This window comes from Enhydra lutris, unplaced genomic scaffold (assembly GCF_002288905.1).
Source record: "Enhydra lutris kenyoni isolate GAN:26980312 unplaced genomic scaffold, ASM228890v2 scaffoldscaffold80, whole genome shotgun sequence".
In the NCBI taxonomy this organism is placed as follows: Eukaryota; Metazoa; Chordata; class Mammalia; order Carnivora; family Mustelidae; genus Enhydra; species Enhydra lutris.
Window position 1 is genome coordinate 2,465,734 of NW_019154164.1, and position 26,051 is coordinate 2,491,784.

General features: G+C 35.5%; 1 pseudogene; it reads left to right on the top strand.

The window, feature by feature from the left end:
- The window catches only part of LOC111160966, a 78,153-nt pseudogene extending 53,442 nt beyond the window's left edge, over positions 1-24,711 (top strand).
- The last annotated feature ends 1,340 nt before the right edge of the window (positions 24,712-26,051 follow it).

Below are 26,051 nucleotides of genomic sequence, written 5' to 3' on the forward strand. Positions count from 1 at the left end.
TCTATGAAGCATTCTCTGACTTTTCCAGGCATCTGTTGGTATTCTTTTCCCCTAGGTTCCCACACTATAGCTTGAACCCTACCCTAGTATGTAATTATTGAAATTATTTTATTGTATGCCTCTCCCTCCCATAAGACTGAGTTTTTCAATGTCATGGACTAGATTTCATCCATCTTTATTTTCTAGCCTATTTTCCCCCAGATATTCAATATTTGATGAATTAATAAATCACAGGATTTGACTAAATAGAAAATTTAACAGGATCTGAATTCACTTCTACAGGTATCAGATGGTTCCTTCATCCTCAACCATGAAGACTACCCAACCATAAACATTTATTTTATAAGGGTAAAAGAACAGAACATTTAGCTGTGTGTGAAAACATCAAAATAAAAATTTGGTATTCTGTTATACTGAAAAGAGTTCCTAAATAGATTTTTCATGTTTGGTCATTAAAGTCCCTCCAGGGTGTCCTTTTCTTACCTTAACTTTCAGAGTTAAACAAAAGAGTCAGATGGAGAGCAGTGATTATGAGAATGAACTCAAACATTTTTTTCATTAAATATTTATCAAATATATACCACGCACAAATATACAACAGTGATTAAAACAGACATAACCCCTCCCTGCCCTCATGAAACTTACCATATAGTGGGAGAAAAGAAAGTAGAGATAGACAGATAATACCATCTAATGATACATTTATATAGAGAAATTCATCAGGATGAGAGGATAAAAAGTAATGGATAAAGACATGGCTATTTTAAATAGGCATTTTTGAGATGATATTTGAAAAAAATCTCAAGGTAGGGAGTGAATAATGCCACCATCAGGAGAAAGAGGGGCTGGGTCAACAAATGCAAAATCCCAGGACAAAGGAGAACCTTGCAATATCCTAGCAACAGGAAAGAAGCCAGAGCAGCAGAAATACTATGAGCCAGGAGTATCCTGTTTAAGAGATGAGTTTAGAGAAGTAGCAGGAATCTAGATCAATATAGAATCTTATAGGTGATAGCAAGGTCTTTGGACTTTGTTCTAGGATTGATAGAAAGTCATTTGAAAGTTTTGAGTAGGAAAATTACATGATATAATTTATATATATTTTAGAAGGATCTTAGCTCAGGCTGCCATAAAAATCACCAAAGATTAGGTGGCTTAAAAAATACAAATTTATTTCTCACAGTTCTGTAGACTAAAAATCCAAGATCAAGGTGCCCACAGAATAGATGTCTACTAAGAACTCTATCCTTAGATTTCAGACAGCTAACTTATTGGTATGTCTTCACATGGTCTTTCCTCCATACATACAGAAACAGTGGGAGGGAGCAAGTTCTCTTGTGTCTCTTCCTATAAGGGCACTAACCCCATCATAGCGGCCCCTTCCTCATGACTTCTTCTAAGCCTAATCACCTCCCAAATTTCTTATCTCCAAATATCATCACATTGGGGGTTAGGACTTCAACATGAATTTTAGGGGGACACAATTCAGTTAATAGCTGAAAGCTTATTCTGAACGTTATATGGAAAACACACTATCAGGGGACAAGAGTAGAAACAAGAGAACTGGTCAGAAATCTGTTGCAATAATGTAAGTGAGAGAGGATAGTGGCTTTGACATAGGTAGAAGTGTTGTTGTGAAAAGTGTTGACATTTTAGACACATCTGAAGATAGAGCCTATAGGACTTGATAATAAACTGTACATGAGTTATGAAGACAAAATAATCAAGGATTACTCCAAGGATTCTGGCCTGGACAACAGGCGAAGGTGGTTTCATTTACTATAATGGGAAATACTGGGAAAAGATTTTGGGTGGAAGAAGGTAGAATGAGGACCTCAATTTTGAGCATGTTAAGTTTAAGCTGCCAAATAATCCATGGGATATATCATTCTCGAGCTCGTGGAATGGGTCTATGATGAAGATATAAATTTGGGAGCCTTTAGTGTGTAGATGGTATTTAAGGTCAAGTAATGACATCACAGATGAGACAAATGTAGATAGAGAAGAAAAGAGAACTAAGGATTGAGTCCTGGGACACTCCAACATTTTAAAAGGTGGGAGTAGAGAAGAATCCAGAAAATAAGACAAATAGAACAGCTAGTGAGGCAACAGAAAAATTTAAAAAGCAGACTAAAGTAGTTTACTGGAAGCCAAGTGAATAAGCAATATCAACTTTGAAGGAGTGATCACCTGTGCCAGTGCTGCTGCGAGGTCAGGTAAATGACAGCTGAAAATTGACATTGGAGTTTAAAACATAAGCCTCATGCCGTTTATTAATAACAGTTGTCAGAATGTAAATGAACTTGATGAATAGTAGCCACCTTCAGAGAGAATTTAAATGGAAATAAGATAAAACCACAGGTTAGAAAAGAGGATTTTTATCCTGACAATAGTTTATGGAACATTAAACATTAATACTGCAAGGTTGTCTCAAAAGCCGTCTCTAGAAATCTATAAAACATGATAGATAATGATTTAGGGCTGCTGGTGGGAGAATTATTCAAAGGTAATCCTGCACGGAGGTGTAGGCTAGGTTGTCTACAGATCATTTTCAGCTTTCAGGAACTTTTACTATCTTTTATGCAAACCAATGTTTTGTTTTTTTTTTACAGAGATGCTAATTAAGACTGTAGTTCACTTTTATAGAGCTCTTTGTGCATGGAAATGTTCATGAGGCTTACCTCACATTTAACAAAAAAAGGGGAGGTTCAGTGTTAGAAGCAAATGAAAGATTGGAGAGTGGTGTGCAGAGAAAGAAGAGAGTTAATGTAAATACTGAGGAGTATATTCCTGGTAATTGCTCATAATGAGAAGATGTCATGTGTGGAATGACTATTTTGATTCCTACCCATAGTAAATGCATTGCAAATTTTTTGGTCCAGGGATGATAACAAAGTTATTAAAATTTTGTGATGAAAGCCAAAAATCTCTGTTATACATGGCTAAACGTTAGTCAAATCTATTGTTTGGAGACAATATAACACAGTTAGGGTTAGACATAGACTACATTCCTGTATTCATACATAAAGGATGAAAGAAACTTGAGGTCTTAAAGTCATAGAATGTGTTTACAGTTGTACGTCTTCTTGCTGAAAGACAAAAATACCAGAGGAATTACTCAAATAAAACTTGTTTAAATAAACGCCCATCATTTTCTGAAAATTTGACTGGTACTTTTGCTGGTAAAATGAGTTTCCCTTAATAGCAAATATTCTGTGCAGATCATGTTTTTCACCCAAGCATGAATTCTGTCCAGAAAAAAAAAAAAAAAGACCTGTCATATTTATCTGTTTTTGTAAAAAAAAAAAAAAAAGAAAGAAAAAAGAAAAGAAAAAGAAACCTTAAAGAGTTTTACTTAATGTAGAGCATCTAGATTTTATATGTGTCTCTTGTGAAATCTTAGGTTCTATCTAGATGATTTGTCTAACAACAAATGTAAATGAATAGGGGCGCCTGGGTGGCTTAGTGGGTTAAAGCCTCTCCCTTCAGCTCAGGTCATGGTCCCAGGGTCCTGGGATCCAGCCCCACATTGGGCTCTCCACTTAGCAGGGAGCCTGCTTCCCCCAACTCTCTCTCTGCCTGCCTCTCTCCCTGTTTGTGATCTCTGTCCATCAAATAAATAAATAAAATCTTTAAAAAAAAGTAAATGAATAACAAAGACATGCAAAAAAATTTTTAAAAGCTAAGCATTACTACACACCTATTAGAATGGCTAATATCCAAAAAAATGACACCACCAAATGCTGGTGAGTATGTGGAGCAACAGGGACTCTCATTCATTATTGCTGGAAATGCAAAAATGTTATAGCCACTTTGGAGGACAGGTGGTAGTTTCTTACAAATCTAAACATAGTCTTATATGATCCAGCAACTCTGTTCCTTGATATTTATTCAAATGACTTGAAAACATGTCCATATAAAATTTGCACATGAATATTGATAGCAGTTTTATTCATAATTGCCAAAACTTGGAGACAACCAAGATGTCTTTCATATAGGTGAATAGATTAAAAAAAAAAACTTCTTATACATCCATTCAAAGGGATAATATTCAATGATAAAAAGAAATTAGCTATCAATCCACAAAAAAGACATGGAGGAATTTTAAATATATATTCCTCAGTTAAAGAATCCAATCGGGCATTCTGAAAAAGGCAAATCTATGGAGATAATTAAAAGATCAGTGGTATTCCCAGGGATAGGAGGGTGGGAGAGATGAATATGTGGAGTCAAAAGGTTTTTTAGGGCTGTAAAAATATTCTGAATGATACTATAATCATAGATACATGTCACTATACATCTGTCAAAACTCAGAATGCACAACACCAACAGTGAACCTTAATGTAAACTGTGGTCTTTAGTTAATAATAATTTATCACAATTGGCTCATCATTGTAACAAATATACCACATTAATGCAAGATGTTGTTAATAAGAGAAACTGTGAAGGAGGATCTTTATGAAAACTGTACTATGCAATTTTTCTGTAAACCTAAAACTTTTCTAAAACATAAAGGATATTAATATTTTAAAAATCCCACAAACTTCTAAAACTGACTCAGTAAGACATAGACAATCTAAATAGACCTATAATAAAGGCATGAAATTATTAAACAAAAAACCTTCAAAGAAAAGTCCATATGCAATGACTGCTCTGAAATCTACCAAATATTTTAAAAATTAATACCAATCCTCCTCAAGATTTTCCAAAACTAGAACACTTCCCACATCATTCTATAAGACTTTGATACCAAAACTAGACAAAATAATGCCAAGAAAATTAACTGACCAATATCTCTTATAAATACAGACACAAAAGTCTCAACAAAATATGAACAAAGTAAATTAGGCAATACATAAATTGTATTTTTTTAATTCCAAATTCTAATTTTCATTGCTGCAATATAGGAAAACAATTTTTTATTGTGTAATAACCTTTTATACTACAATCTTGCTATAACTGTTTATTAGTTCCAGTTTTGTTAACTCTTTGGGATATTCTACATATATAATCATTTCATCTGCAAACAAAAACAGTCTTATTTCTTCCTTCTCATCTATAAACCTTCTATTTCCTTTTCTTGCCTTATTGCATTAGTGAGGATTTCCAGGACAATGTTGGCTAAGAGTGATGAGAACTGACAACATTGTCTTGCTCCTAATATTAGCAGGAAGGTACCTAGTTTCTCATCATTAAATAGGATATTAGCTGAAAGCTTTTTGTAAATATTCTTTATCAAGTTAAGGAAGAGCTCCTCTATTGCTAGCTGAGTTTTTATCATGAATAGTTGTTTATTTTGTCAGTGCTTTTTCTATATCTATTGATATCATATGATTTTTCTTCTTTAATCTGCTGATGTGATGGAATGCATTAGTTGGCTTTCAAATGCTGAACCAGACTATTTGGAATAAATTCCACATATTCATGGTGTAAATTTTTAACATGTTGTTGGATTTCATCTCCTAATATTTTTGCATCTATGTCCATAAATGACATTGGTGTCCAGTTTTCCTTTCTTGTAATGATTTTGTCTGATTTTGGAATTACTGGTCTCATAGAATGAATTAGAGAGTATTCCCTCTGTTACCTTCTAGTAGATATTTCTTCTCTGATATTTGTTATTCTTCTTCTGCTTAGATTTAATTTGCTCTTTTTTATAGTTTGCTACGGTAGAAGCTTATTAATTTTAGATATTTCCTCTTTTCTAAAATATGCATTCAATGCTACAAATTTCCCTCTAAGCTTTGCTTGTACTGCATCCCACAAATTTGATAAGTTGGATTTTCATTTAGCTCAAACTATTTTTAAATTTCTTTTGAGACTTCCTTGACCCACATGTTATTTAGAAGTGTTTTGTTTAATCACCAGAGTTGATGTTTTCCAACTATTTTTCTGTTATTGATTTTTTGTTTAATTTCTTTGTAGTCAGATAACATATTTTTTGTGATTAATAATCTTTTAAATTTATTGTGTTTTATGGCCCAGACCATGCTTTATCTTGGTGAATGCTCTGTGAGCTTGAAAAGGACATTTATTCTCCTGCAGTTGGATAAAGTATTCCATAAAAGTCAATTATATCCAGGTGACTGATGGCATTGTTCAATTTAACTATGTCCTTATTGATTTTCTGCTGGCTGAATCTGTCAATTACTGGTAGACAGGTATTGATGAATCCACTATTGGAGTTGGAGTCATTTGTCCTTGCTGTTCTATTGGATTTTGTTTCCACAAACTAGAACATAGTTTGGCCAAGTTCTTTGTCACTTTATAACATGGATTGTGTTTCTTCCAGTTTCCAATAACATGTGCCTCATTTCCATTTGAGATTTCATCAGAATCGCCATTAATATTCTACCAATATTCACCCTATGTCTACCAATAGTCTCTTTGAGGCAACCTAGTTTCTTCCTAACATGCACTTCAAAATGCTTCTGGCCTCCACCCATTAACCACTTCCAAAGCAATGTCCACATTTTTAGGTACTTGTTACAGCAGCATCCCACTTCATAGTACTAAAACTTGTTTTAGTCAGCTAGAGCTACCACAAAATAATGCCACAGACTAGGTGACTGAAACCACAGTTTCACAGTTCTAGAGCCTGCAAGTTCAAGATTAGGGTACTAGCAGGGTTGATTTCTCTGGAGGCCTCTCTCCTTGGCTTGTAAATGGCCACCGTCTTCCTTTGTCTTCATGTGGCCTTTTCTCTGTTCTTGAACATCCCTGGTATCTGTTTCCCACTTTTAGTCACATTGGATTAGGACCTTATCCTTATAACTCAGTGAAATTAATTATTTCTTTAAAGGCCAGATCTCCAAATCCAGTCATAATGGGGGTTAAGGCTTTAACATGTGCATCTGGAGTGGAGGACATAATTCAGTACATAACAATATATTTAAAATTATTATTCATTCCTAATGTATTGTCTTTTGTCATTATAAAATGTCTCTATTTCTAGTAACATATTTTGCTTTAAACTTTATTAGTATAGCCACTCCAACTGCTTATGGTCACATGATATCTTTTTCATTGTTTTGCTATTCACATGTTTGTATCTTTAAAGAATGCTTGCTGTGAACTGCATATGTTTGGATTTTTTTTTTAAATTTGGGCTAGTAATCCTTACTTTTTTTTTTACTTTTAATAGACCTTTATTAGGAATTGATAGATCAAGTAGATAAAAAAAGTAATGATTTTGAACAAAACTGATAGCTTGATCTGTACCCCAAAGTAGAAAATATACATTCTTTTTAAGGATAAATGAAATAATAATAAACATGGGCCAAGTATTAGTTCTCAAAAGAAGTTCCAGTGAAGGCTGGAGCGGGTCATCTGAACGCAGTACATTAAATTAGAAGCCAAGAATAAAGAATTATTTAGAAAAACTCCATAGACTTATAAACTAAAAAAGTAATACTGCATAAGAAATAAAGGGGAAATCAGAATGAAAATTATAATCTATTTAGAATTGAATGGCAATGAAAGTTCCACTCATCAGAGTTGCTAAGAAAAGTACATAGAAGTTCATTTATAACTCATTTTGAAAATAACTCAATTTAAACAAGGGCTCAGAAAGCTAAAGAAAATCGATGAAAGGAAAGAAGAAAAATAAGAGAAATGAAACAGAAACAGAGGATCTAGAAAAACAAAAGCTGTTTTTTTATTAAGATTTAGGCTGTATTTTGGTATATGTGAAATATCCTCTCATAATTACTCTTATAGAGATGAAGAAGGAAGAGATGTGCATTCAAAGAGGAGAATTTTAGAATTTTTCAATGAAGTTTTGGTGTCTGTTGTCATGTTATTTAATTACACAGATGTCTTCCTTTCCTTACTTTCTATTGTTAGTTTATGTTCTGAGAAATAAGAAAATATTTTTCCCCTTTGGAGTTCACATGGTTTAGGAAGTAAATACATTTTCTGATACATTTTCTCAAGTATGTTTGTCCTACTATAAATTCAAAGCAAAATATTTAAGACAAAATTAAATATAAATGTAAATATACATATTTAAGACAAAGATAGTTACATGTTCCTCACAAAGGGGAATAGAAAGTATAGTGGCAAAACCCAAATTCCTACCTAGTTTGAGTTAAAGTAGAACGTTTCAGACATACATATAAGAATGTAATCCCTACCTTTTGATGGGATATTTTTTTAATTCCAGTGTAGTTAACAGTGTTATATTAATTTTAGGTGTACAATATAGTGATTCAACAATTCCATATATTACTCAGTGCTCATCAAGATAAGTGTACTCTTAATCTCCTTCATCTGTTTCACCCATTTCCCCCCAACTACTTCCTCTCTGGTAACCATCTGTTTGTTCTCTATAGTAAAGATACTATTTTTCAGTCTTTTTTTTTTTTCCTTTGTCCGTTTCTTCTGTTTCTAAGCTTCCACATAATGACTGAAATCATATGGTATTTGTTCTGACTGGCTAATTTTGTTTAGTGTTATATTCTCTAGTTCCACCCGTGTTGTTGCAAATGGCAAGATTTCACTCTTTTTTGTGGCTGAGTAATATTCCTGTGTGTGTGTGTGTGTGTGTGTGTGTACCATATCTTCTTTATCCATTCATCTGTCGATGGATTGTCTAATCTAATCACATTTAAAGGTATTATTGATATGTTCAATTTACATCTGCCATTTTGCTTGTTTTCTATAGGTCTCATGGCTTTTTGTTCCTGTCCTCCTTTACTGCTTTTTCTGTTTTTCATTGAATATTTCCTACTATATATTAATTCCCTCCAATATTTTGTAAACATCCTTTATTTTCTTTTAGTGGTTGTTCTGTTGCTTAAAATATACATTATACCTTATCAGAATCTATTTCATATTTATAGTATCCTATTTTCTGTGGGCTATAAAAACATTACACCTATTCCCTCTTATTTCCTTTTCTGTGCTATTGTCGTACATATTTCATCTATGTATATAACAAGTTTAAAAGTGCATTTTTATAAGATAGGTCATTTAAAAACCTGAAAGGAGAAAGGAAACAAAGTATATATTTATAAAATTTGTCATATTAATCTTATTGTCCATTTCTGTTTCTCTTAATTTCTTAATATGAATTCAAGGTACCATTTGATATAATTTAAAGTCCTAATACATTTGAATACATTTTTACATATTTTTTCTATAAAGTTTAAATGATTTTGTTAAAATAGTTCTTTGGCACTATATTTTTAAATAGCATCAAAAGCTATATTTCCTTTTCATTTCATTTTCTGTGTTTTCAGTGGAGCATAGAAAAGTAATTTCATATCTTATTTTGAATTCAGAAACACTGCACTCTTTATAACCTAATAATATAACAATCTAAATTATGTGAATTTTCTATGGAGACAATCATGTTTATAAAAGATAACCATTCTCTGTAATTGTAAGAATGGTTGTCTTATTCCCAATCTTAAAATCAAATAAAGTATACCATAAGTTTCAATTTTGGTATTCATTAGTAGAGGAATACCTTCTACTCTTAGTTTACTAAAAATGTCTATCATAAATGGATAAAGAATTTTATCATTTTTTCTATTTACATTAATTTGCCTTGAAATTAATGCTGTGAATTATATTAATTCCTTTTCTGCTATTAATCTGCCCTGGAATTTTTGGAATAAACTCAGTGTGATACAGATTCTATTTTACCCTTTATAGCCATTGTGGGATCCTGCTGATTAATATTTTGTTTGGGAATTTCATCTATATTCAGAGTAATATTGTTCTATAATTTTCCTCTCAGATATTTTTGTCAGGACTTGGTATCAAAGTTATGACAGCCTCATAAAATGAAATAAGACGTATCCCTTCTTTTTATATACTTTGGAATAGTATGTAGAAGATGAAAATAATTTATTCCTTAGCTATTTGGTAGAATTCACTATTAAAAATTGTATGGGCATAGAATTTTATTTGTAGACAGATTTAAATCAATTACTATACCTAGTGATTATAGTATTATTCAGATTTTATATTTTTTCTTGAAATACCTTATATCATTTTCTATGTAAGGTATCCAATGTACTGCCATAAAATTTTTCATTATATCTTATCTTTTTGATAGCAGCAGCATTTTTTATTATATGTGTTTTTGCATCCCTAATATTGTGCATCTGTGCCATATATTTTACTTTATTGTTTTCTCACATTTACCAGTGATTTGTGAACTTTATTTTTCTTCGTAAATAACTAACTCTTGGCTGTGTTGGTCCTTTCTATTATATATAGGTCTTTTTTTATTTCACTAATTTCTACTTTTTGTTCTTTTACTTATTTCTTTGTATTTCTTTTTCTATTTTTTCTAAACTCCTGAAATGTATGATTGTCATTAACTTCCAGCCTTTCTTTCTTTTAAAATAAGCATTTAGGATTATTTTAACTTCTAATTATTACCTTAACTAGATCTAAGCTTTGTTATATTGGAATTCTATTATTTTTTAATTTCCAAGTATTTCAGAATTTCAATTTGTTTACTTCTCCTTTGCTCTTACCACACACAAAAAAAAACCACAAACAAAATAAAAAAGAAAAGAAAAGTATATCTTTGGGGTGCCTGGCTGGCTCAGTCAGTAGAACATGCAACTCTTCATCTCCTGGTCATTAGTTCAAGCCCCATGTTGGGCATAGCGATTACCGAAAAGAAAAAAAAAAAAGTGTATCTTCATTTCCAAGCATATGGGGGTTTTATGGTTACATATTCATTTTTTTAAAAAGTTTATTTATTTGAGAGAGAGAGAGAGAATTTGGAGAGAGGGGCAGAGGGAGAGAGAATCTTCAGCAGAATTTGCACAGAGTGGGGAGCCCGGCTTAGGGCTCAGTCTCAGGACTCTGAGATCGTGACCTGAGCCGAAACCAAGAGTCAGTTCCTTAACTGACTGAGCCACCAAGGCACCCTGGTTACCGATTGACTTTTAACATAATCCCACTGTGATCAGACTGTTGTCTGTACAATAACAATCACTTGAAATCCTAAAATTAATGAGTATAGTTACCCTCCCACTGAATAATATAAGAACCTTATGATACTCTAAGCCTGATCTAATTTGATCAAACCTTCTCTTGATTTAAATGCTATTATTATCTACTATTCCGTTTTTTCTTGTTCCAAAGGCATCATTATTGTTTAAATATTCTGTGTATGTTTATGTTTACTTAAATACTTTTTATTTTATTTCTTCATTATTCCTTCTTGCTTTTCAAACCTTCTATCTTGGGTTATACTTGTTCTGCCTGAAAAAAACATTTTTGTTGGGTAGAGAGTTCTAGTTTCCCAGGTTTTTTGTTTGTTTGTTTGTTTTTTTCAAATTTCTTCAGTATCCTAGGATTTCAACATAATGTTTCTAGGTGATTTTTTTAGGTGATTTCTTTTTTAAAAATCTTGCTTGGGATTAGTTAAGCTTTTTGAATCTATGTATTGATGTCTTTAAACATTTTTACAAAAAGTTCAACCATTATATCTTCAAATATTCTTCTGTTTTACTTTTTCTTCTCTTTTTGGATCTCTGATTATATGTATATTAGATCCTTTCAGTCTATCCTATAGTATCTTATATTAACCTGTAATAGGTTAATATTATATAAATATAATATTATATCCTATAATATCCTATATTAACCCTTCTCTCATTTCTCATCTCTTCTTCTCTTTGAGCTCTGTTTTCTTCAGTTATTTGGTATAGTTCACTAAATGTTTATTTAGTTTTGGGTAACCCATTGTTAAAGCTATTCATTACATTTTTAATTTTCATTATAATATATTCTATTTCTTTTTTTAAAAGATTATTTTTAGAGAGAGAGATCAAGAGAGTGGGGAGAGGGGCAAAGGGAGAGGAAGAGAGAGAATCTCAAGCTGACTCCCTGCTGAGCACAGAGCACAAGGTGGGCCTCAATCTCATGACCCTGAGATCATGACCTGAGCTGAAACCAAGAGTTGGATGCTCAACCAACTCAGTCACCCAGGTGCTCCCAATATATCCCATTTTTATGGGTTCTGTATGATTTATCTTTATATCCACTTGTTCTTTACTCACATTTTTAAATTCTCTTTAATTTATTGAAATAGAGAAAATTATTTTCTACTGAGTTTGATAGTTATACAAATGAAGGTTTGTGGATCTTATTCTGTTGTCTTTTGTTTCTACTGGCTCTCACTCATGGTGACATTTTCTGCATGAATTCAATGATTTTTTTTTCCCTATTATTTTCCTTCAACCTCTATCTGTGGAAATCATCCTTGGTTTGTGATAAAGGTCAGTTCCCTCAAGAAAGGATTTGAGTTTGGGGTCTTTCAGGCCTTTGGATGAACAGTCAGTCTAGACTGGCTTTAAATACTCAGCTTTAGGTTTTCCAGGCAACCCATGTGTTGTCTACTTGGGCTGTAAAACCTATGTGAGGGCTACTGTGCTGTTATAAAATCTCAAGAGAGGATTGCCCCACATTCTTACCAATGTTCAAAGCAGGTATTATAGTATGGAACAGATTGATTTCTAGTCGATCCTTCAACTATGGGTATGACCCTTTGGGGCCAAAGCTCTGTGGAAGGATCTTCTGTTAGATGCTCCAACTTAGGTGGGCTTTGTCTCCTATTCCTTGACCTCCAGAAGGCTGTGAAAAACTACCTCATTAGGTTCAGCAAATGCTCTTAAGGTAAAAGTTGTCTTTGGAGAGCTGCTTAACTCTTTTACATCTCTTCCTTCATTTGGTCACTAGATAACTTATTTTCTTTCCACCTACCTTATAGAAGTATTCAAGATTTATAAAGTGTTTTTCTTTTCTGTAAGAGAGTTAGTCTGGGCATCTAGTCTGCTAGTTTAAAGAAATAAAAATGATTGCCATTTTTTCTATGTGGTAATAATTCTGGTAAGAATACGGTGAAATAGATACCTATATTATTTTGGTATAATCTTCCTGGATAATATGTGCAACAAGCCTTATAAATATTTACATATTTGGTCACAATAATTGCAAATACAGGTTTATGACCTATCAAAAGGATCAGAAATTCGGGAAAGTAAGTTTTGTTTATGGCAGTATGGTTTACAATATGCCATGTATAAAAGCAATATAAATATCCTGTAGTAAAGAAATAGTAAAAAAAAAAAAAAAAAAGAATGGTATATCCATAGGCTATAACATTATCTAGCAAATTACAACTGTGTTTTAGAAAAATATTTTGGGATCTATGAAAAAGCTTTAGGTATAATATTAAATACTGGGATACAAAATTATAGATAAAGCATCATTCTATGCTAGAAAAAAGTGTTGAGATGAAATAATTACTTGACATTTTGTTGTGTCTTTTTTGTATAAATATGAGCACTTTTAGTTAATTTTGAATTTTCTGTATCTTCAAAGTACTTTTTACAATGAACTCTTATTTTTATAAGATAAAAAGGAGATTATTTTTCTGTTTTTAAACAAAGTCTTAGACAATAAAATGGTCTAAAATGTTGGTACTCTGAAAAATTGACCTTCCCTAGTGTTTCAATAACACATTTCATTTTGCCAGTGTTTAATGATTAAGAATACCCTGTGTAAAAAAGATAACACTTTCAGTGAATGATTTGAAAAATTATACCTGATTAAAGGTGATTAAGAAACAGTCTGGAAAATGGCCAGTCTGGTGTTCCAGACATTTTAACAAGCAGAAAGGATTACTACAAAGGTGATCCCATTGATTATGCAAAAGTGCAATCATTTAGAGTTCTGAAAAAAAAACAACTGGACCTTAAAAAAAAAACCCTCTTTTCTCTAGCAAAAGTGAACTTGGACCAACTTTGCGTGTTTTTCCATCTCTCTCTCTCTCCCTCTAAAGCTCAAAATCTTGCTATAATGATTGTCATGACATGGCCTCAAAAATGACTAAGCCCTGATGGATCTGTCACATTTGGCACAACTTAGATTTGTGAAATGTTTACAACTAGAGAGTGAAAAGCTCATAACAAAGTAATAAGAAGTAAACAGGTCCAGTCTATGCAGAGAATAAGATTTACAAAAAACCCAGGAGCCATGGAGGAGGTGTCAAAGTGGTAGTTTAATCCAAAATGAAAGGAAAAAGATAAAAAAAAAAGTATAATCAAGAAGTGGTCCAACTGCAACTGACTCTTAGAAAACCTGGGTTTGAAATGTGTGGGCCCACTTACATGCAAATCCTTTTTGATAAATACAGTACTATAAATGTATCTTATGATTTTGTTAATATTTTCTTTTCTGTAGCTTACTTCAAGAATACAATATATATGGGGTGCCTAGGTGGCTCAGTCAGTTAAGTGGCCAGCTCTTGATTTTGGCATAGGTCATGATCTCAGGGTCCTGGGACTAAGCCCTATATCAGGCTCCGTACTCACTGGGGAGTCTGCTCAAAGATCCCCTCTCCTTCTCCCCTCTCTCTCTTAAGTGAATAAATCTTAAAAAAAAAGATTTGCTCTCTCTCTTAAGTGAATAAATCTTTAAAAAAAGAATATAATATATAAATACATATAAACATGCAAAATATGTTTTAATTGACATTGGTAAGGCTTCTGATCAACAGAAAGCTATTAGTAAAGTTTTGGGGAAGTCAAAAATTATATGTATTTCAATTATATACATTTTCAATTACATGGGGCATTGGTATCCCTAACACCCTTGTTGTTCAAGGGTCAACTCTAATTCTACATATTGGTTGTAGAGGGGACCATTTTTAGTATAACAACTTTATGCAGGCTGCCTTTTGTCCTCAGTGGGAAATACTCTGGCACCAAGCATTCTTTTACATGTGTAAGTTCTATAAACACACAGACTCTTTTATTCACTGCTTAGTCTGGACTGATAGTAAACACTGGTACAACCTACTGGACTTCATGACTTTGGATTGGTGGAAGCCTAGGAGGCCTGTGTTGTACCAATTGTTTAAAAATCATACATATGACCCCTGGATGGTTCTCAATGCCTATCGCATTGCCTGACACATATTAAGCATACATACATACACACACACACACACACACACACACACACACACACACACACATATATATATATTGCTATTGCAGTTATTCAAAAATTCTCCATCTGTCCTTTCCTGTCTATTCCTGCTGCCATGGCATAATTTCATGCATGACTTTCCATGACATATCTTGAACACCCTCATACTTATCTCAGCCATCATCAATGCCAAAGTCTACCTGTTGATAGCTATCCTATCATTAGAATAATAGGTCTAAAATGCTATTTTTGTCAGGTTTCTCTCTCTCTCCTGTTAAAAACCAACAAAACATACCAATGCCTCTCTTTCATCTCTAAGATAAAATCCAGGTTCAAACACTTCAGTTGGCATCTAAGACTCTCCAAAATCTAGTCCAAACCTATCTTTTCAATTTTGGCTTCCAAAATTCTTCTGCATCTTTGCTTATAATGTTCTTCCTTATTGATTATTCTCCTTGTTTCATCCAACAGCTCAAGTTCTAGTTTCCCTATGAAGTCCATCCTCATTACTCCAACCCACTGTAAATTCTTCCTCCTACAAAATCCAATCTCTTAAGTTTTATATTTTTGATGCAAAGTATAACCTACCTTGCATTTTTAATATATACATATCTTATTTCAAAATTGTAAATTGTCAGAGTATAGGAACCATATTTGTTATTTCTTTACTTCTTTGCTCACAATCTTAGACCAATATGTGAAAATAGTAGATAAGAACACAATCCTAGAATAATAGTTGAAAACAGTGGACAAGAACACTGTTACGTGCTGGTTAATTGGCTCACTCCTCCCTTACTTCCCTTCCATTTATTCAACAAATACTTTTGTCTCTACTCTGTGCCGGGCAGTGAGGACATAAACGTGACAAGACAAAGTCCCTGATTTCAAGGACTTTACTGTACAGATTTCTACCACCAAAGATACTAAATAATCCACTCATTGTCCAATGGAAGAGGTCTGAATTATATTTTTTTAACCTGATAATCATTGCTGCTTTTGTAGAATTCTTTTTGTCTGAACTCTTTTATTGTTACATTTTTTAAGGACCATCTGTTGTTAAACTGAGATTAGAAGTTTAAGCCAAATAAGAGTCATGTAGAAAACTCTAGGCCGGTGGTTCTCAAACTTGGCTGCACATAACAATCCTCTGAGGAGCTCTTAAAAAATATCCGATGCTTGTGCCCTAATGAAGACCAGTTAAATCAGAATGGAGAGAGGGAGCTCATCTAGGCATCTACTTTTTAAAAGCTTCCTAGGTGATTCTAATGTGCAAAAGGTGAAAACCACTGCTCTAAGCTAAAACTGCATTTCCAAAGATTAATTAACATTATGTTGAGAGAATAGTAACAAACATGTGTAATATAAATATTCACAGGGAAATAAAATCATGCCATCATATCCATTGATGTAAATAACTAAATTAGGTAATATTTGCTAAGGAAACAATTTCAAAATTCTTTACTATTTTTACCAGATAAAGGAATAATCAGCTCTTTAACATATCAACTCTTATATTTTTATTTTTCTAAAATATGAATTAAATCTCTTTTGACACATTTTTAAAATACTGGTTTGAACACAGGATCTAACAGCAAATGTGAAGGTCAACTACATTACACAAAGCCAATACTAGTCTAGAACAGGGGTTCTCAAACTCCTCAGGCATCACAATCAACTGGAAGGCTTGCCCAAACCCAGATCGTTGGGCCCCAACTCCAGACTTTCTGATTCAGTAGGTCTGAGTTGGAGCCCCATAATTTTCATTTCTGACAGATTCTCAGGTACTGTTGATGCTGCTGGTATAGAGATAACTTTAAGAACCATTATTCTATATAGAGTAACAGCTTATAATAGAGGCTTGATAACTTGATCAATTAAATAAGTCAAATGGTACATTTTAGGGTATAGGAACCTATGGTACATCCCAATATGTGTAAAGGTAGACTACATTTTCATTATTTTTTTCTAGGTCTTGCTCATGAATCACTAGATTAAAAAAAATCACCTGAAGTGCTTGTTTAAAATGCTGATTCCTGGGTTCCATTCCAGGCCAATCTAATCAGGATCTCTTTTGGTGTGGCCCAGGAATCTGCATTTTAAATAAAATCTCCATGTGTTTTTTTAAAAAAGATCTTATTTATTTTAGAGATAGAGAGAACACAAGTGGGGTGAGGAGCAGAGCAAGTGGGACAAGCAGACACCACACTGAGTGCCAAGCCTGATGTGGGGCTTGATCTTATGACCCTGATATCATGACCTGAACCAAAATCAAAAGCCAGATGCTCAACTGACTGAGACACCCAGGCCTCACTCCCCATGTGCTTCTTTTGCACACTAAACTTTGAGAACCAATGTTCTGCTCTCTTATGCATTTGCTTACACTATTGCTTTTTTCTAGATGCCCTTTCTCCACATCTCTGCAAATATCCTGCCCCTTTTTTCAAAGTCCAGCCAAATACAGCTTCCTCCGAGCACTCCCCCTTGATTTCATGACTACCACACACAATAGATGGAATAGAGAAATACTGGGTGTTCTGGGATGGGGCAACTGGGACAATTGCAATGGAATTATAGGATTGGCTCTGAATTTTGCACACGGAAGTTATACATCTGACTTCTTTATCATGAATGTGAAACCACAAGAGTTGTAAAGAAAGTAAATTCAAACAGTACTTAACCCTGAATCTCTTGGTTAAAGTAACTATATTTGGGGGCAGAGGCAATGATGGACCTGCCTAGACAGGAAAGAGGACAGGAGGAGAGAAGGAGACATAATGGATAACTTCAAGTGTGCAGTAAGGGAATTGGATAGCTAACATTGACTTAGAGGCCTTTCTTTACCTGAAAGGAGAACAAAATAGACAACCACCTTGCTCATGGGTCTGGAGCCTGTAATGGGGGACAAGGAACACAGAGAAGTTAGGTCTAATAGTTGGCAAGGACATATGAGAGGGCTGGGGAGCTAAGTGCGGAGCTAATAACTGACAGAGTTCTAAGTCTGGATTCAGGAACTTCAAGGTCTATGGTAGTTTTCTCTAAGTGTGGTACCAGTCTTACCAGTAAGAATTTGCAACTCCTGTGAACTCTCTAGATGATTATGGTGAAGTTTAAGAACTACTGGTCCACTCTACTGGAAATGTGTATGTGGCGACTACCTACACTTGAACAAATCCTTGTAGCTGCCTTCCATTCAGCAGCTAGTAGAAATTACACAAACTAATGTCCTACATTGGAACAGATGATACATATTTGGAAAGCACAAAAAGGACTCTCATGACTGGAGTTAGGCATTTTCTTCTATTTTTTCATCCTCAACAGTTTACATAAGATAGTCAGCCCATCAACAAATATTGAATGTTTCTGACCTATTTGTTAATGGAATTAACAAGATAATGGAATTGATAATTTGTTGTCTTAAGTCTCTGACAAAGAAAAAAATGGCTAAAACACTACATTTTTTTTCTCGTAATGAGATAGAACCACAGAGGGGACTTAAAGATCATTGAATTCCATCATTTCATTCTGGAGACATGGAATTGACTGAAGTTCAGAGAGATCAATGACTAATACGTTCCAAGTCTCTAGAGTGACATAGCCAGTGACCAGATTTCTCTCCCATCAGTCCTATAATTTCTTAAATGTGTCAAGAATTAGTGAATATTCTGGCAGTTCACATCTGTGGAAAGAGGAGCAAACTTGCTGACTTCAGGGCCATATACATAGTGCTGTGGAGACGGGTGTATAGCTTCAGAATTTCACTTCAATGTACATTTTGCAAAGCCTTCACATAAGGGCTAGAAATTGGAAACTCTTTGCCATATACTTTTATATTAATATGTGCTTTCTGGGAGTAAAATGTACCTCCACACCCTCAAAAATCAATTGCTAGATTATCTTGTAAGCTAAGAAATATAAAACATTAAGTTTAGTACATCAGTACATTCTCCAGGTGATACTTATTCTCATTTGACAGTTGACTGGTCACACCTGCTTTCTTTCCCATAATATGCACATGGAATTATCTTATATAGAAAAAGGCCCACCAGACATTCAATTAACCCAGCTGTCACACATCTGTTGCTATCTCTATAAATGTGGCAATTTGCTGGTAATTACTCTTCCGATAATAATCAAAAACTTCACACTTCTTTTTTTTTTTTTTAAAGATGTTATTTATTTATTTGACAGAGAGAGATCACAAGTAGACGGAGAGGCAGGCAGAGAGAGAGAGAGGGAAGCAGGCTTCCTGCCGAGCAGAGAGCCCGATGTGGGACTCGATCCCAGGACCCCGAGATCACGACCTGAGCCAAAGGCAGCGGCTTAACCCACTGAGCCACCCAGGCGCCCCTTCACACTTCTTTTTTATTGTGATAGTCTCTTACTTCCTCCATCCAAACTGCCTCAATGGCTTTGTGATCCAAAGATTCCAGAACATATCCAACTATTTCAGATCTCACAAATGGACTTGTAAACAAGTCTGGCATCTACCTTTAATGATTTGGAAGCTTACAGATATGGTCTCAGTGTATTCTATAAAATTTCAAAACAAGAACCCAGACTAGCTAATAAAGTTCCAAAGCTGTTATTCTACTGCAAACATAACCATAAACTTGTTATGAGAGCATAAGTAAATTGTACTACCGCTTTGTACCTAAATTTTCTAATCTGTAGTATATGCAGGAAGACTGAGCTCTTCATTCCATGTTACAGAATTTGGGGGGCATAGTGCATGATTGCTGTGGTCTGAATGTTTGTGCTTCTCATTCCAAACATTCATATGTTGTTAACTTAATGCCCAAGTTGGGGATATTAGGATGAGAGATCTTAGGGAGGTAAATTAAATCATGAGGGCCAAGCCTCCGTGAAGGGGGTTAATTCCCCTATAAAAGAGCCCCAGGGGTGCCTGGGTGGCTCAGTGGGTTAAGCATCTGCCTTCAGCTCAGGTCATGCTCTCAGGATTCTGGACTGAACCCTGCATCAGGCTCCCTGCTTAGCAGGGCATCTGCTTCTCCCTCTCCCTCTGTCCCTCCCTAGCTTGCTCTTGCTCTTACTCTCTCAAATAAATAAATAAAATCTTTTAAAAAAGAGGCCCCAGAAAGCTAGCTCACCCCTACCACCATGTGAAGATACAAGAAATCTGCAACCCAGAAGAAGTTCCTCACCCAACCATGCTGGCTTCTGATCTCAGAATTCAGCTTCCAGAATTGTGAGGGGAAAAAAAATATGTTGTCTAAAAAGCTGGTCTGTGATATTTTGTTAGAATAGTCCCAAATGGGGATGCCTGGGTGGCTCAGTTGGTTAAGCTGTTGCCTTCGGTTCAGGTCATGATCCCAAGATCCTGGGATCGAGTCCCTCATCGGGCTTCTTGCTCAGCCGGGAGTCTGCTTCTCTCTCTGCCTCTGCCGGCTGCTCTGCCTGCTTGTGTTCTCCCTCTCTCTCTCTCTGACAAATAAATAAATAAAATCTTAAAAAAAAAAAAAAGAATAGACCAAAATGGCTAAGACAATTGTTACATAAATTTCTTGGAGAATTAAGCATGTCATGGTAAAAGCTTCTCCTGGATTTGAAATAAACAAATCTGGTAGCACAGCGGGTTTTTCTTAATAGTAAGTATTAACATCTATTTTCATAGTACTTTATATTATTCCAAAGGGTTCAGACCTAAGGCATTTAGACCTGCTATGTGCCAGACACTGTTCTAAGTGCTAGAACAATAAAAATGACTAAAAAAGGACTAAAACCTAGCCCCTTGCTTTTGGGGGTCTTTGAGGCAGCCCCATAAATAAAATACCTCTTTCCTGCTTAAATTCTGAACCAACTCTATTGCCCTATGTAGGACATAGTAGTAAGTTAGGTAGATACCAAAATATTAACTTCACTTCTCCTAAAACAGATATTCAAGAATCTGATGCTTCTAAAGCCAAGGAGATTTCATAATGTGAATCCCAGAATTATAGGCTTAACCATTTAGCAGGTTAGGACCTGGAAAAACTGTCCCTGGAGAACAGGACAGTCTATATGCTTCCTGTAGGCAGCTGCTTCACTATGGACACTTAATTTCTGCAACCAAAATCACCAAAAAATGTACTCCTCTCCCATCCTCAGTAAAGAATGAGTAGAGAATAGAGGCCAGGTGTGTCACACTAATGGATATCCTTCCACCTGGAAAGAAATACCAGGAGTGGAGAGGAAGCATTCCCCTCCCCAACACCTGCCCTCAAGGACCTCATCTCATTGATATTCACAGAAACCCTGAGAGGTAAATAGAAATGTTTTGCCTGTTTTATATAAGGGGCAGCTGAGTTCTACAAGAGGCACACAGCTAGGTTGAAAGCAAAAGAATAACATCTCAATTCTTTTTTTTTTTTTTAAATATTTTATTTATTTGACAGACAGAGATGACAAGTAGGCAGAGAAACAGGCAGAGAGAGAGAAAGGAGGAAGCAGGCTCCCTGCTGAGCAGAGAGCCCGATGTGGGGCTCGATCCCAGGACCCTAGGATCATGTCCTAAGCTGAAGACAGAGGCTTTAACCCACTGAGCCACCCAGGTGCCCCACATCTCAATTCTTTATGGACATCATTACCAATGCAATTAGATCATGGACTTGTCTACATTTTTTGCTCTTCCAAGTGAGACACAGGCCTTGATTCCAAATGGTCTTGTGACTATCTAAGGTTTTGACAACAACATATATCATCTTGTGTATAGATATGGTTATTTACTAATTTGAATCTTCTACCAAAAAAAGCAGGTAAGGCTTAAAATATTGAATGCCACTATTGTAAACTTTTAGAGAGAAAGCAGCCAGGCAAAAGTGAGACAAACAGTTCAGGAAGACAAAATAAAATGAGGTGGTTATCTAATGCTCAATATGAAAAAGAATACTTAATTTGGTCAGCTGGCACTGTGTTGCCATATTAGTTTTGTAACACTACTACTTACTAAGCATCTAATATGTAAAGTTGTGGCTAAGCACTGCTTATGTGCACAATATCATTTAATTTTCACAACAAATGTATGAGGAAGTTACCTTTCTTCAGATAGGAACAACTTATTTAGATCAGGTGACTTGTCTAATTTCACATAATCACTAATACATGCCAGTGTCAGGATTTGAACCCAAGACTTCTGCCATCAGAACCCACACTCTTAACCGGTACATTCTACTGGTCTGTCAGCGAAGAGCATAAATTGAGTTACCTCTGAAGGCAATGCATCCAGTGAGGGACAATAAAATACATCTAAGAGAGCAGTTTTATTTCTAAACTTATAATACAGTTAGGTACCTACAACACAAATATTAAAAAGCCTTTAAAAAAAAAGTTTACAGCGTAGAGGTCAGCACAAATGAACATATTAGCAAGTACAGGACTCCCGAGAGGAGCTGAAATGAAAAAGTGATCAAAAGCAAGAGTTAAGCTGAGGGCGCCTGGGTGGCTCAGTGGGTTAAGCCTCTGCCTTCAGCTCAGGTCATGATCTCAGGGTCATGGGTTCGAGTCTCCCATCGGGTTCTCTGTTCAGCAGGGAGCCTGCTTCCCACCCCCCCATCTCTCTCTCTCTGCCTCTCTGCTTACTTGTGATCTCTCTCTGTCAAATAAATAAATAAAATCTTAAAAAAAAGAGTTAAGCTGACAAGCACGTGCTAACAGTGTGAGCTGTTTAAAGATGGGGTAAGCTACCTCAGGAATTCGTAAATTCTCATTATGTGAGGGGCTTCCCACAGAGGCTGGATGGACGAACATTTTGTAGATCAAACTGGGTTGTTTTCCAGGGCATTGAAAGTTCCCCAAGTCCTAAGATTCTGTGATTTAGTCCATTTATTTTGAATAGCCATTGTGCACCAAGTACTGGGATAAGGTCCTCTCATAAAGGAGAATAAGTCATAAGTTCAGAGAGACCACAGTCTAGAAGACAAATAGCACAAAACCACACATGTAGAATGAAGTGTTATATGGCACAGGGGCAAAGAGGATCACACCTAACTCAAACGGGAAAGGGAAATTAAAAGTGCAAATCAGACGCTCTTTGCAGGTGATGCCTAAACCCTTGAAGGAAGAGTAAAAACTAGCCAGGTGTTCCAGCTCTCTATTGCTGTGTAACAGAGTATCTTTAAAACTCCAACAAATATCCTATCTCAGAATTTGGGTACTTACTTAACAGCTGGGCTGGTTGGTAGGCTGCAAGAGGTTTCACTCGCATGCCTGGCACCTTGAAGGAGACAGCTTTAAAGACTAGTCTCTCTCTGCTAGAACCTTCCTTTTTTCCATGAAGTATTGGGGCTTTTCCGTAAGATCCCTCTGGCAGGGTAGGTAGAGTCTTACAAGCTGGCTCAGGGCTCCAAGAACTTCTGCCCTGACCAATCAAGACAGAGGCTCCAAGGCTTCTTATAACAGCCTCCAAAGTCAGGCAATATCACAGTCAACACAATTTATTGGTTAAACGTGAGCTGGTGTGGGAGGGAACACGTAAGTGTGTTCCCACACTTAATAAACCACACCAGGGAGGTGTGGTTTTTTCGAAACTATCATGGAGACTGGTTACCACGCCAGGCTAAGAAGATTCTAAGGGTACAATTTTCCGCTAGAAGGAATATCATGCACAAAGACAACAGCTCATGTAAGACTAAATCCTGAGAGGCATCAGGCTGCCACTGTTAACCCACATAACGTGCGAAAGGCAACAGAAGGGAGACTTGGGCTGCACTTAGCAGGCTCCCCAGTCCTGGGCCCCACAGAGATGACCTTAAAAACAGAAATGAGGACTCCTTCTAACAGCCTGTTAAAACATGTGGACTACTCTGAAGGTCTGGGCATGCTCAGACATGCCTTAGCCAAAAATATTAACAAGTCATTATCAGAGGGACAGCTGGGTGGCTCAGGGAGTTAAGCGTCTACCTTCAGCTCAGGTCATGATCTCAGGGTCCTGGGATGGAGCCTCGCATCGGGCTGTCTGCTCAGCGGGGAGCCTGCTTCCCCCCTCTCTCTCTCTGCCTGCCTCTCTGCCTACTTGTGGTCTCTCTCTCTCTCTCTCTGTGTCAAATAAATAAATAAATAAATAAATCTTTTAAAAAAGCCATTATCAGAAACTGGCACTGAAGTGGCATCCAGGTAAAAAATCATGAGAATAAGCAGGAGAAAAATCATGAGAACAAGCAGGAGAGATAGAATTCAAACAAGTAGCTGAAGTATATGACATATTCAGACGCTAAAAAATGAGAGCTCTATGACAAATATGGCGAAGAAGGATTAAGTGGTGGAGGTGGAAGTCATTTTGACAGTCCGTTTGATTTGGGCTTCACCTTGCATAACTCAGATGATGCCTTCACAGATTGATTGATTGGACGAGACCGATTTCTATTCAACTTCTTTGAAAACCCACTTGTGGACTTTTTTGGGGACTCACAGGGGTGCCCCAAAGAAGCTGAGGCAGAGAATTGTTTTTCACTGCCTTCAGTGGATTTCCATATTTTGAAGGGAATTCGCTCTTTCCGATATAGAATTTATGTCTTTAGGTTCACTAGGTCATGGAAGCCTCTCTTCATTCTCTTCCATGTCATTTTAGGCTAGTTCGGCAGGCAGCTTCAAATCCGTATCAGCTTTTACTAAAATTGTTAGTGGCAGGAAACTCACTGCAAAGAGAATAATGTTGAAAATGGTCAAGAAAGAGTCAAAGCTGAAGACAGCCAGTTAAAGTCCTTAACCATAAGTGGTAAGGGGCAGCTGCTATGCTTTGATAACAAGTAATTCAATGCAACCAATTAATGCAGAAGTTTACTATACAAGCACCATTTGAGGATTAGCAGGAACTTCTTTTTTGAAGATTTCAAATGAACTTGACTTTCAGTGTTACTGTACCTAATCTTAAGTATTCATAACCACAACTCATGTTAGCCACTATTTGTCAGACTCTTGACTTATTGTTGGGGCCTCAGAGGACTATTTTATTTTGTCTTTAAAATTCTTGTAAATCTTTGTGTGCATCTTGCTTTTTTTTATTAAATATAATCCAAGGTGGCTATGGCTCTTTCATGCATTAATACCAGCATGGATCTATTTTTCTCAATGTGTTTGGAGTGTGAGACAAGTCGTGTTAACTTGCTGTGTAGTTCATATTGCCTGGATGAATCTTCCACAACAATAATTTCATTTTTTCCAGTATTTAGTAGTGCAAGATATTAATGCATAATGATAATACATTTCTGATTTAATATAAATTGAGGATGCTTTCTAATTGTGCATGAATGCTGGCAACTTAGTGAGTTTTGACAACTGTTTAAATACGTAGTGTTAAACTTAGGCTGGTAAACTGGGTCTTTGTCATTTGCTATTATACACACACACACACACACACACACACACACACATATATAATGTGAAAATCACTATAGATAGATAGATGATAGATAGATAAAAGAAATGTGAATGTGCATTTAGTGCCTTGAAAAAAAAGTCCTGAGAAACACCAAGCCACAAAACTATGGTGTTACGGTTAAGAGTGCTGGCTCTAGAGTTAGACTTTGGAGCCAGTTTTCTCCAGTGCAAATTTTGTGTCCTAGAACCAAATTGCTCAAGGTTATTAAATTTAAGTTAATTAATTGAATTAGTTAAATTAAAAGTTCAGTTCTCTAGCTTCCCTTCAATCACAGTGGCCACATTTCAAGCGCTCAAGAGCCACATGTGGGTAGTGGATACCATATTGGACAACACAGACATAAAACATCCCCATCACAGAAAGTTCTCTTGGACAGCAGTGTGCTTGAAGGTTTTTTAATAGGCTTCCATTTAACTAACTTGCCTCTTTAACTCTGTATTCCCATTACAAAACTTATCAACTGATAGCCAAGACCTACTGAAATGCATGGGTAACCACACATTTTTTCATCCCCCAGTTCAACTGCTTATAAAACATCCAGTTGTGTTTGTTCTCAAACCTGTGTATTCCAGTTTACTTACATTGTAATTACATAACTTAGTTTAATTTGTCAACAGATAAAATACAGATGGGAAAATTCTTCTATGCGAATTAAGTTGAATGCCTTGTTAAGAATCAATAAAGACAAGTCGAAATTTATTTGCTGCATAAT